Raw genomic sequence first — 11,508 nt, 5'->3', positions numbered from 1 at the left:
TCATTCACTAATGCCTGAAACACAGCTGGAGCGTTAGCGAGGCCGAACGGCAGAACCCGGTATTCAAAGTGCCCTAACGGAGTGTTAAACGCCGTTTTCCACTCATCCCCCTCCCTGATGCGCACGAGATGGTAAGCGTTACGAAGGTCCAACTTAGTGAAAAACCTGGCTTCCTGCAGGATCTCGAAGGCTGAAGACATAAGGGGAAGCGGATAACGATTCTTAACCGTTATGTCATTCAGCCCTCGATAATCTACGCAGGGGCGCAGTGTCCCGTCATTTTTCTTAACAAAAAAAAACCCCGCTCCGGCGGGAGAGGAGGAGGGGACTACGGTACCGGCGTCGAGAGCTACAGACAAATAATCTTCGAGAGCCTTACGTTCGGGAGCCATTACATACATTTACATTTAGGTCATTTAGCAGACGCTCTTATCCAGAGCGACTTACAAATTGGTGCATTCACCTTATGACATCCAGTGGGACAGTCACTTAACAATAGTGCATCTAAAACTTAGGGGGGGTGGGGTGAGAGGGATTACTTATCCTATCCTAGGTATTCCTTAAAGAGGTGGGGTTTCAGGTGTCTCCGGAAGGTGGTGATTGACTCCGCTGTCCTGGCGTCGTGAGGGAGTTTGTTCCACCATTGGGGGGCCAGGGCAGCGAACAGTTTTGACTGGGCTGAGCGGGAGCTGTACTTCCTCAGTGGTAGGGAGGCGAGCAGGCCAGAGGTGGATGAACGCAGTGCCCTTGTTTGGGTGTAGGGCCTGATCAGAGCCTGGAGGTACTGAGGTGCCGTTCCCCTCACAGCTCCGTAGGCAAGCACCATGGTCTTGTAGCGGATGCGAGCTTCAACTGGAAGCCAGTGGAGAGAACGGAGGAGCGGGGTGACGTGAGAGAACTTGGGAAGGTTGAACACCAGACGGGCTGCGGCGTTCTGGATGAGTTGAAGGGGTTTAATGGCACAGGCAGGGAGCCCAGCCAACAGCGAGTTGCAGTAATCCAGACGGGAGATGACAAGTGCCTGGATTAGGACCTGCGCCGCTTCCTGTGTGAGGCAGGGTCGTACTCTGCGGATGTTGTAGAGCATGAACCTACAGGAACGGGCCACCGCCTTGATGTTGGTTGAGAATGACAGGGTGTTGTCCAGGATCACGCCAAGGTTCATGGCGCTCTGGGAGGAGGACACAATGGAGTTGTCAACCGTGATGGTGAGATCATGGAACGGGCAGTCCTTCCCCGGGAGGAAGAGCAGCTCCGTCTTGCCGAGGTTCAGCTTGAGGTGGTGATCCGTCATCCACACTGATATGTCTGCCAGACATGCAGAGATGCGATTCGCCACCTGGTCATCAGAAGGGGAAAGGAGAAGATTAATTGTGTGTCGTCTGCATAGCAATGATAAGAGAGACCATGTGAGGTTATGACAGAGCCAAGTGACTTGGTGTATAGCGAGAATAGGAGAGGGCCAAGAACAGAGCCCTGGGGGACACCAGTGGTGAGAGCGCGTGGTGAGGAGACAGATTCTCGCCACGCCACCTGGTAGGAGCGACCTGTCAGGTAGGACGCAATCCAAGCGTGGGCCGCGCCGGAGATGCCCAACTCGGAGAGGGTGGAGAGGAGGATCTGATGGTTCACAGTATCGAAGGCAGCCGATAGATCTAGAAGGATGAGAGCAGAGGAGAGAGAGTTAGCTTTAGCAGTGCGGAGCGCCTCCGTGATACAGAGGAGAGCAGTCTCAGTTGAATGACTAGTCTTGAAACCTGACTGATTTGGATCAAGAAGGTCATTCAGAGAGAGATAGCGGGAGAGCTGGCCAAGGACGGCACGTTCAAGAGTTTTGGAGAGAAAAGAAAGAAGGGATACTGGTCTGTAATTGTTGACATCGGAGGGATCGAGTGTAGGTTTTTTCAGAAGGGGTGCAACTCTCGCTCTCTTGAAGACGGAAGGGACGTAGCCAGCGGTCAGGGATGAGTTGATGAGCGAGGTGAGGTAAGGGAGAAGGTCTCCGGAAATGGTCTGGAGAAGAGAGGAGGGGATAGGGTCAAGCGGGCAGGTTGTTGGGCGGCCGGCCGTCACAAGACGCGAGATTTCATCTGGAGAGAGAGGGGAGAAAGAGGTCAGAGCACAGGGTAGGGCAGTGTGAGCAGAACCAGCGGTGTCGTTTGACTTAGCAAACGAGGATCGGATGTCGTCGACCTTCTTTTCAAAATGGTTGACGAAGTCATCTGCAGAGAGGGAGGAGGGGGGAGGGGGCGGAGGATTCAGGAGGGAGGAGAAGGTGGCAAAGAGCTTCCTAGGGTTAGAGGCAGATGCTTGGAATTTAGCGTGGTAGAAAGTGGCTTTAGCAGCAGAGACAGAGGAGGAAAATGTAGAGAGGAGGGAGTGAAAGGATGCCAGGTCCGCAGGGAGGCGAGTTTTCCTCCATTTCTGCTCGGCTGCCCGGAGCCCTGTTCTGTGAGCTCGCAATGAGTCATCGAGCCACGGAGCGGGAGGGGAGGACCGAGCCGGCCTGGAGGATAGGGGACATAGAGAGTCAAGGGATGCAGAGAGGGAGGAGAGGAGGGTTGAGGAGGCAGAATCAGGAGATAGGTGGGAGAAGGTTTGAGCGGAGGGAAGAGATGATAGGATGGAAGAGGAGAGAGTAGCGGGGGAGAGAGAGCGAAGGTTGGGACGGCGCGATACCATCCGAGTAGGGGCAGTGTGGGAGGTGTTGGATGAGAGCGAGAGGGAAAAGGATACAAGGCAGTGGTCGGAGACTTGGAGGGGAGTTGCAATGAGGTTAGTGGAAGAACAGCATCTAGTAAAGATGAGGTCGAGCGTATTGCCTGCCTTGTGAGTAGGGGGGAAGGTGAGAGGGTGAGGTCAAAAGAGGAGAGGAGTGGAAAGAAGGAGGCAGAGAGGAAAGAGTCAAAGGTAGACGTGGGGAGGTTAAAGTCGCCCAGAACTGTGAGAGGTGAGCCGTCCTCAGGAAAGGAGCTTATCAAGGCATCAAGCTCATTGATGAACTCTCCGAGGGAACCTGGAGGGCGATAAATGATAAGGATGTTAAGCTTGAAAGGGCTAGTAACTGTGACAGCATGGAATTCAAAGGAGGCGATAGACAGATGGGTAAGGGGAGAAAGAGAGAATGACCACTTGGGAGAGATGAGGATCCCGGTGCCACCACCCCGCTGACCAGACGCTCTCGGGGTGTGCGAGAACACGTGGGCGGACGAAGAGAGAGCAGTAGGAGTAGCAGTGTTGTCTGTGGTGATCCATGTTTCCGTCAGTGCCAAGAAGTCGAGGGACTGGAGGGAGGCATAGGCTGAGATGAACTCTGCCTTGTTGACCGCAGATTGGCAGTTCCAGAGGCTACCGGAGACCTGGAACTCCACGTGGGTCGTGCGCGCTGGGACCACCAGAGTAGGGTGGCCGCGGCCACGCGGTGAGGAGCGTTTGTATGGTCTGTGCAGAGAGGAGAGAACAGGGATAAACAGACACATAGTTGACAGGCTACAGAAGAGGCTACGCTAATGCAAAGGAGATTGGAATGACAAGTGGACTACACGTCTCGAATGTTCAGAAAGTTAAGCTACGTAGCAAGAATCATATAGACTAAAATGATACAGTACTGCTGAAGTAGGCCAGCTGGCAGTGGGTGCGTTGTTGACACTACACTAATCAAGTCGTTCCGTTGAGTGTAATAGTTTCTGCAGTGTTGCTAATTCGGGGGCTAGCAGGCTAGCTAGCAGTGTTGTTTACGTTACGTTGCGTTAAAAGAACGACAATAGATGGCTAGCGAACCTAGAAAATCGCTCTAGACTACACAATTATCTTTGATACAAAGACGGCTATGTAGCTAGCTAAGTAGCTAGCTACGATCAAACAAATCAAACCGTTGTACTGTAATGAAATGAAGTGAAAATGTGATACTACCTGTGAATGCGACCGGGTAGTTGAGTTCTATACAGAAGACGTTGGCTAGCGTTGGCTAGCTAGCAGAGTCACCTACGTTAAGGACGACAAATAGCTGGCTAGCTAACCTCGGTAAATTAAGATAATCACTCTAAGACTACACACTCTAAACCTAAACAACACAATTATCTAGGATACGATGATACGAAGACAGCAAAGACAGCTATGTAGCTAGCTAACACTAAACTAATCAAGTCGTTCAGTTGAGTGTAATAGTTTCTCCAGTGCAGCTAATCAGTGGACGTTAGCTAGCTGGCTAGTGAAGACTACGTTAGGACGGCGAAATACGATAATTACGCAATTATCTTTGATACAAAGACGGCTATGTAGCTAGCTGAGAAGAAATTGCTAAGATAAGACAAATCAAACCGTTGTGATATAATGAAATATAATGAAAAAGTTAAACTACCCGTGGGAGCGAAGTGCAGATGCGACCACTCGCTCCAACCGGAACCGGATGTCAAGGACAGAGAGTATAGTCTACCCCGGGGGGGGAGTGGTACCCGGAGATCAATACTACAATCATACGACCGGTGCGGAGGAAGGGAGGTGGCCCTGGACCGACTGAACACCGTGCGCAGATCGTGATATTCCTCCGGCACCCCTGTCAAATCACCAGGATCCTCCTGTGAAGAAGAGACAGAGGAAACAGGAGGGATAGCAGACATTAAACACTTCACATGACAAGAGACGTTCCAGGAGAGGATAGAATTACTAGACCAATTAATAGAAGGATTATGACACACTAGCCAGGGATGGCCCAAAACAACAGGTGTAAAAGGTGAACGAAAAATTAAAAACGAAATGGTTTCGCTATGATTACCAGAGACAGTGAGGGTTAAAGGTAGGGTTTCACACTGAATCCTGGGGAGGGGACTACCATCCAAGGCGAACAAGGCCGTGGGCTCCCCCTAACCGTCTGAGAGGAATGTCATGTTCCCGAGCCCAGGCTTCGTCCATAAAACAGCCCTCCGCCCCAGAGTCTATCAAGGCACTGCAGGAAGCTGCCGAACCGGTCCAGCGTAGATGGACCGACAAGGTAGTACAGGATCTTGAAGGAGAGACCTGAGTAGTAGCGCTCACCAGTAGCCCTCTGCTTACTGATGAGCTCTGGCCTTTTACTGGACATGAAGTGACAAAATGACCAGCGGAACCGCAATAGAGACAGAGGCGGTTGGTGATTCTCCGTTCCCTCTCCTTAGTCGAGATGCGAATACCCCCCCAGCTGCATAGGCTCAGCACCCGAGCCAGTGGAAGAAGAGGGTAGTGATGCGGAGAGGGGAGCAACGGATAACGCGAGCTCCCTTCCACGAGCTCGGTGACGAAGATCAACCCGTCGTTCTATGCGAATAGTGAGTTCAATCAAGGAATCCACGCTGGAAGGAACCTCCCGGGAGAGAATCTCATCCTTTACCTCCACGCGGAGACCCTCCAGAAAACGAGCGAGCAAAGCCGGCTCGTTCCAGTCACTGGAGGCAGCAAGAGTGCGAAACTCTATAGAGTAATCAGTTATGGATCGATTACCTTAACATAGGGAAGACAGGGCCCTGGAAGCTTCTTCCCCAAAAACAGAACGATCAAAAACCTGTATCATCTCCTCCTTAAAGTTCTGATACTGGTTAGTACACTCAGCCCTCGCCTCCCAGATTACCGTGCCCCACTCACGAGCCCGTCCAGTAAGGAGAGAGATATGACGTAGGCGATACGAGCTGTACCCCTGGAGTACGTGTTGGGCTGGAGAGAAAACACAATATCACACTGGGTGAGGAACGAGCGGCATTCAGTGGGCTCCCCAGAGTAACACGGTGGGTTATTAATTCTGGGCTCCGGAGACTCGGAATCCCTGGAAGTGGCTGGTGGATCGAGGCGGAGATGGTGAATATGTTTCGAGAGGTCGGAGACTTGGGCGGCCAGGGTCTCAACGGCATGTCGAGCAACAGACAATTCCTGCTCGTGTCTGCCTAGCATCGCTCCCTGGATCTCGACGGCTGAGTGGAGAGGATCCGAAGTCGCTGGGTCCATTCTTGGTCAGATTCTTCTGTTATGCAGGTGAGTGAGGACCCAAAAGCGGTTTAACAGAAACAGAGTCTTTTAATGTCCAAACACAGGGAAGACATATCCTCTTCAGATGTATCGATAGACAAAATAGACAACCCGCAGAGAGGGCGACAAATAAATCATATAGTCCTCTGATCTATACAGGAGAGTCCCCTTCTAGCAGCAGAGGAGAATAGCAGGGTTAGCTGCAACAGACTGCTGGTCTCTCCGGGTAGGCGCGGGTTGTAGAGGACAGAGGTACCTGATCACACGTAGCATCTGATGAAGAGGCAGATTACGACAGGACGGGACAAGGGTGAAGCAAACGAGAATCTGACAAAGACAGAAGCAGAAACAGAGAGAGAAATAGAGACCTAATCAGAGGGAAAAATGGGAACAGGTGGGAGAGAGTAAACGAGGTAGTTAGAGGAGATGAGGAACAGCTGGGGGAAGGAGAGAAGGTAACCTAATACGACCAGCAGGGGGAAACGAAGTGAAGAGAAAGAACAGGAACAAGACATAACATGACAATACATGACAGGTAGTATGTACATGTAGATATGATTAAAGTGACTGTGCATATATGATAAACACAGAGTAGCAGCAGCGTACAAGAGGGGTTGGGGGGGAACTTTCAAAGTTCTTGACATTTTCCTGATTGTCTGATCTTCATGTCTTAAAGTAATGATGGACTGTCATTTCTCTTTGCTGTTTTGAACTGTTCTTGCCATAATATGGACTTTTTTTCCCAAAATGTAGCGATCTTCTGTATACCACGTCTACCTTGTCACAACACTATTTATTGTCTCAAACGCAAGAAGGAATGAAATTTCTCTAATGAATTTTTAACAAGGCACACCTGTTTATTAAATTGCATTCCAGATGACCACCTCATGAAGCTGGTTAAGAGAATACCAAGAGTGTGCAAAGCTGTTATCAAGGCAAAGGGTGGCTCCTTTGAAGAATCTCGAATATAAAACATACTTTCATTTGTTTAACACTTTTTTCTTACTACATGATTCCATGTGTTTATTTCATAGTTTTGATGTCTTCACTATTATTCTACAATGTAGAAAAAAGAGAAAAAACCTTGAATGAGTAGGTGTGTCCAAACCTTTGACAGGTAAACATTGACATTAGTGGTAGGCTCAGATCAAACAAATAACCTAAGTAAACCTGGATGCTAGTTGTGATATCTAAAACATATTGACTTTGAATTCGTCAAAACACCTGTATTATGAATGGTCAACCATTTGATATGAGGTAGAGCATTTTATTTGAATAAAAAATGTGGTTACGTGGATTCAATGCAAATATCAGTTATGACTGTGCTGCATATGCTAAAAAAGTGAATTGTTCCAGCATTTGACTACACATGAGAGCTTCTGTGGGTAGTCATGGCAATGAGGCCTTCATTGTGACATCACAAGATTCTGATTCTGAGAGGTTAGCTGTTGTACAGACAAACAGAACAGTGTGAAGGTACTGATTCAACTAACTACTGACAGATTATTAATGTCCTATTTCATTAGAGAGAGAGAACACACTGCTTACTGGAGAGGTAGGTTGTAATATAACTTACTGTATAACTATGTTTCTGTAGAATAACTACTTTTCAAACTACTTGTGTACTTACATGACCTTTTATTTAGGCCTAACATGCAATCATGGTGACAAGTGAAACTGTTGACGAGAGACAGTTTGTTTGAATCCAATTTTTGTGAGAAAATGGTTCATCCTGACACCTGAGATGACATGTTAGTTGTTGTAGTGAGCCAGGCTAATGGCAAATGCATTATATTGATGAAAGAAAACCCTCTCTCGGTGTTAATAACAACCAATATTGTACAATTATCTGAATAAATATGTACAACCAAAAGGGAAGGTTATGTAAAAAAACAAGTCGACCTACCTAATTTGTAGTTGCTAAATTGCTAATGAAAATCAACTTTTCTTAAATGAATGGTCATCCATTTCAAATGGTTGAATTGATAGACCTCTTTACATGAAGGTGCACACACACAGGGGCACTCAAAGAGAAGACTGGAGTGTTTACCTCCTTGTTTTATACAATATATGAAACTGTACAATAAGTTAGGTCCTGCATGGATACAGAGTCATTTTTCTACCCCAAACCTTTTTTGAATGATATGATATGAGTGATTAGTGTGAGGGGGGGGGGGGTGGATAAGGCTCAGTAGTAACGTAGAGAGAGAGACTGAAGTTTTATTTTTAAAGTCTGTGTTGTGCTTTGTCATCTCCAATGGCAACACCTTGCTTCACAATGATGATGTCATAAAGGATATTGTGCACATAATGATAGGAAAGGCAACAATTTGATTCATTTGAACTTGGTCGAGTTTACAGTAGCCAACTTTTTACTAGTAATTCAGATAGACCTATTGCGTAATCATCTCTGGATCAGGATTGTCACTTGCTTCATTGTAAGTAAATGGGAAGAAAATGTGTGCACATTGTAAAGAGATGCATTATTCTTTGGTGAGCAACACGCCACTTACTACAACGTTATGTATTTTCCAGAGTTATTGTTAGCTAGGAGGAAGACATGGAGGGTTCAACGCTGACACAGAGGAGGGCTGAGTGTCAGTTGAAGGAAAGGGAGATCCAGACAGACGACATGATGGAGCTGGGAGCCAGGTTGGCTCTGGTGAGACAGATCCAGAGGGAGCAGGAGAAGGAGATGAAGAGGATTTGGTTTGAGACGAGGAAAATGCCAAGCCTGATTGAGGAGGTAACAAGACCAACTTTGACAAAGTTGACTAGAGTTCTATTGAACAATATTGATTAAAGCAAATACATGTCAATATACGGGCAAAATGTGCGATATGCCATGAATTGTAAGCTAACAATATTTTGTCTGACATATTTTCTTGTGTTGTATCGTGTCTGTCTCTCTGTTTGAGTATTGTTATGGACATAATCCTCAGTTCGTATGGTTGTCTTAAATAAATAAAAATAACTAGACCAAGCGATCTCTCGTAGACCTTCATATCAGGTTTATATGGTTGTCCCACCTAGTTACCTTAAGTTGAATGCACCAACTGTAAGTCATTCTGGATAAAAGCATCTGCTAGATGTCTAAAATGTCAAATCTTATGCTGGGTGTGGGGCATGTATTTTTACAATTAGTTGACCCATTGGCTAGAAGACCCAGGGTTGGTACAGACTGGTGCAGAGCATCTGAGAGGACATTAGATATATACAGTGCCTTTGGAAAGAATTCAGACACCTTGACTTTTTCTACCTTTTATTTTACGTAATAGCCTTATTTTAAAATTGATTGAATATATGCAAATTCTCAGCAACTACAAACAATACCCCATATTTGTAACGGAGTTCTTCGTTTGTGGAAAGGGAGTCGGACCGAAATGCAGCGTAGTTGTTACTCATGACTTTAATAGAAAAAAGTGACGATACATGAAATAACTAAACAAATACAAAAACAACAAACGGAACGTGAAACCTAATTACAGCCTATCTGGTGAAACTACACAGAGACAGGAACAATCACCCACGAAATACAAAGCGAAACCAGGCTACCTAAATACGGTTCCCAATCAGAGACAACGAGAATCACCTGACTCTGATTGAGAACCGCCTCAGGCAGCCAAGCCTATACAACACCAACTAATCAGCCGCGATCCCAAATACTACAAACCCCAATACGAACATACAATATAACATAAACCCATGTCACACCCTGGCCTGACCAAATATATAACGAAAACACAAAATACAATGACCAAGGCGTGACAATATTGACAAAGCAAATACAGGTTTTTAGAAATGTTGAAATACCTTTTTTCCGTAAGTATTCAGACCCTTTGCTATGAGACTGTAAATTAGCTCATGTTCATCCTGTTTCCACTGATCATCCTTGAGATGTTTCTGCAACATGACTGGAATCCACCAGTTGTATTTTCAACTGATTGGACATGATTTGGAAAGGCACACACCTGTCTATATAAGGTCCCATAGTTACAGTTCATGAGCTCCGAAACGGGATTGTGTCGAGGCACAGATCTGGGGAAGGGTACAAAACCTCTCCTCAACATTGAAGGTCCCCAAGAACGCACTGTTCTCCATCATTCTTAAATAGAAGATGTTTGGAACCACCAAGACTCTTCCTAGAGCTGGCCGCCCAGCCAAACGGAGCAATCGGGGGGAGAAGGGCCTTGGTCAGGGAGGTGACCAAGAACCAGATGGTGACTCTGACAGAGCTCGAGAGTTCCTCTGTGGAGATGGGAGAACCTTCCAGAAGGACAACCATCTCTGCAGCACTCCATCAATCAGGCCTTTAAGGTAGAGTGGCCAGATGGAAGCCACTCCTCAGTAGAATGCACATGACAGCCTGCTTGGAGTTTGCCAAAAGGCACCTGAAGTCTCTCAGACCATGAGAAACAAGATGCTCTGGTCTGATGAAATTAAAATTGAAGTATTTTGCCCCAATGCCAAGGGTCACATCTGGAGTAAATCTGCCAACACCCCTTCGGTGATACATGGTGGTGGCAGCATCATGCTGTGGGGATGTTTTTCAATTACAGGGAATGGGAGACTAGTCAGGATCTAGGCAAAGATGAACAGAGCAAAGTACAGAGAGATCCTTGATGACAACCTGCTCCAGAACAATCAGGACCTCAGAGTGTGGTGAAGAGTCACCTTCCAACAGAACAATGACCCTATGTACATAGCCAAGACAATGCAGAAGTTTCTTCAGGACAAGTCTCTGAATCTCCTTTATTGAACCATCCAGAGACTGGACTTGTACCTGATCGAACATCTCTGGAGAGACCGGAAAATAGCTGTGCAGAAAATCTCCCCATCCAACCTAACTTGGATTCTCCTAAGAGAATTCCCCAAACACAAGATTTCCAAGCTTGTAGCGTAATACCCAAGAAGATTCTATGCTGTAATCGCTGCTAAAGGTGCTTCAACAAAGCACTGAGTAAAGGGTCTGAATACTTATGTAAATGTGATATTTCACATTTGATTTGTAATGAATTTGGAACAATTCTGTTTTTGCTTTGCCATTATGGGCTATTGTGTGTAGATTGATGAGGGGAAAAAATGATTTATTACATTTTTGAATTAGGCTGTAAGGTCACAAAATGTGGAAAAAGTGAAGGGGTCTGAATACTTTCCGAAGGCACTGTATATGTGATGTATAAGTAAATAGCGTTGACTCATAAAGTATGTATGTCGTGAATGTGATCACTTTCAACATGTCTGTTTCTTTTCTCCCGCAGAATGTGAGAGATGTGAACAACCGTCCACTCACTGAGTTCATGGCTCCCTGTATTGACTCCCTCCCCCCGCTGGCTTTCACCAATCGGAGGCCTATACCAACCATGTTACATCCCCCCTCTCCATTGGCCATACGCGCTCAGGATGCACAGCGGTTCATTGTATTTTCATACTTTGTCCCTGCTGAGTGCCCAGTTGCCACAGAGACCACAGCAGATGTATCTACTGGTAAAAGAGAGGACTTATTGACAGATA

The sequence above is a fragment of the Oncorhynchus gorbuscha genome, linkage group LG21 (assembly GCF_021184085.1).
Source record: "Oncorhynchus gorbuscha isolate QuinsamMale2020 ecotype Even-year linkage group LG21, OgorEven_v1.0, whole genome shotgun sequence".
Lineage (NCBI taxonomy): Eukaryota > Metazoa > Chordata > Actinopteri > Salmoniformes > Salmonidae > Oncorhynchus > Oncorhynchus gorbuscha.
This window is presented reverse-complemented; position numbering follows the sequence as displayed.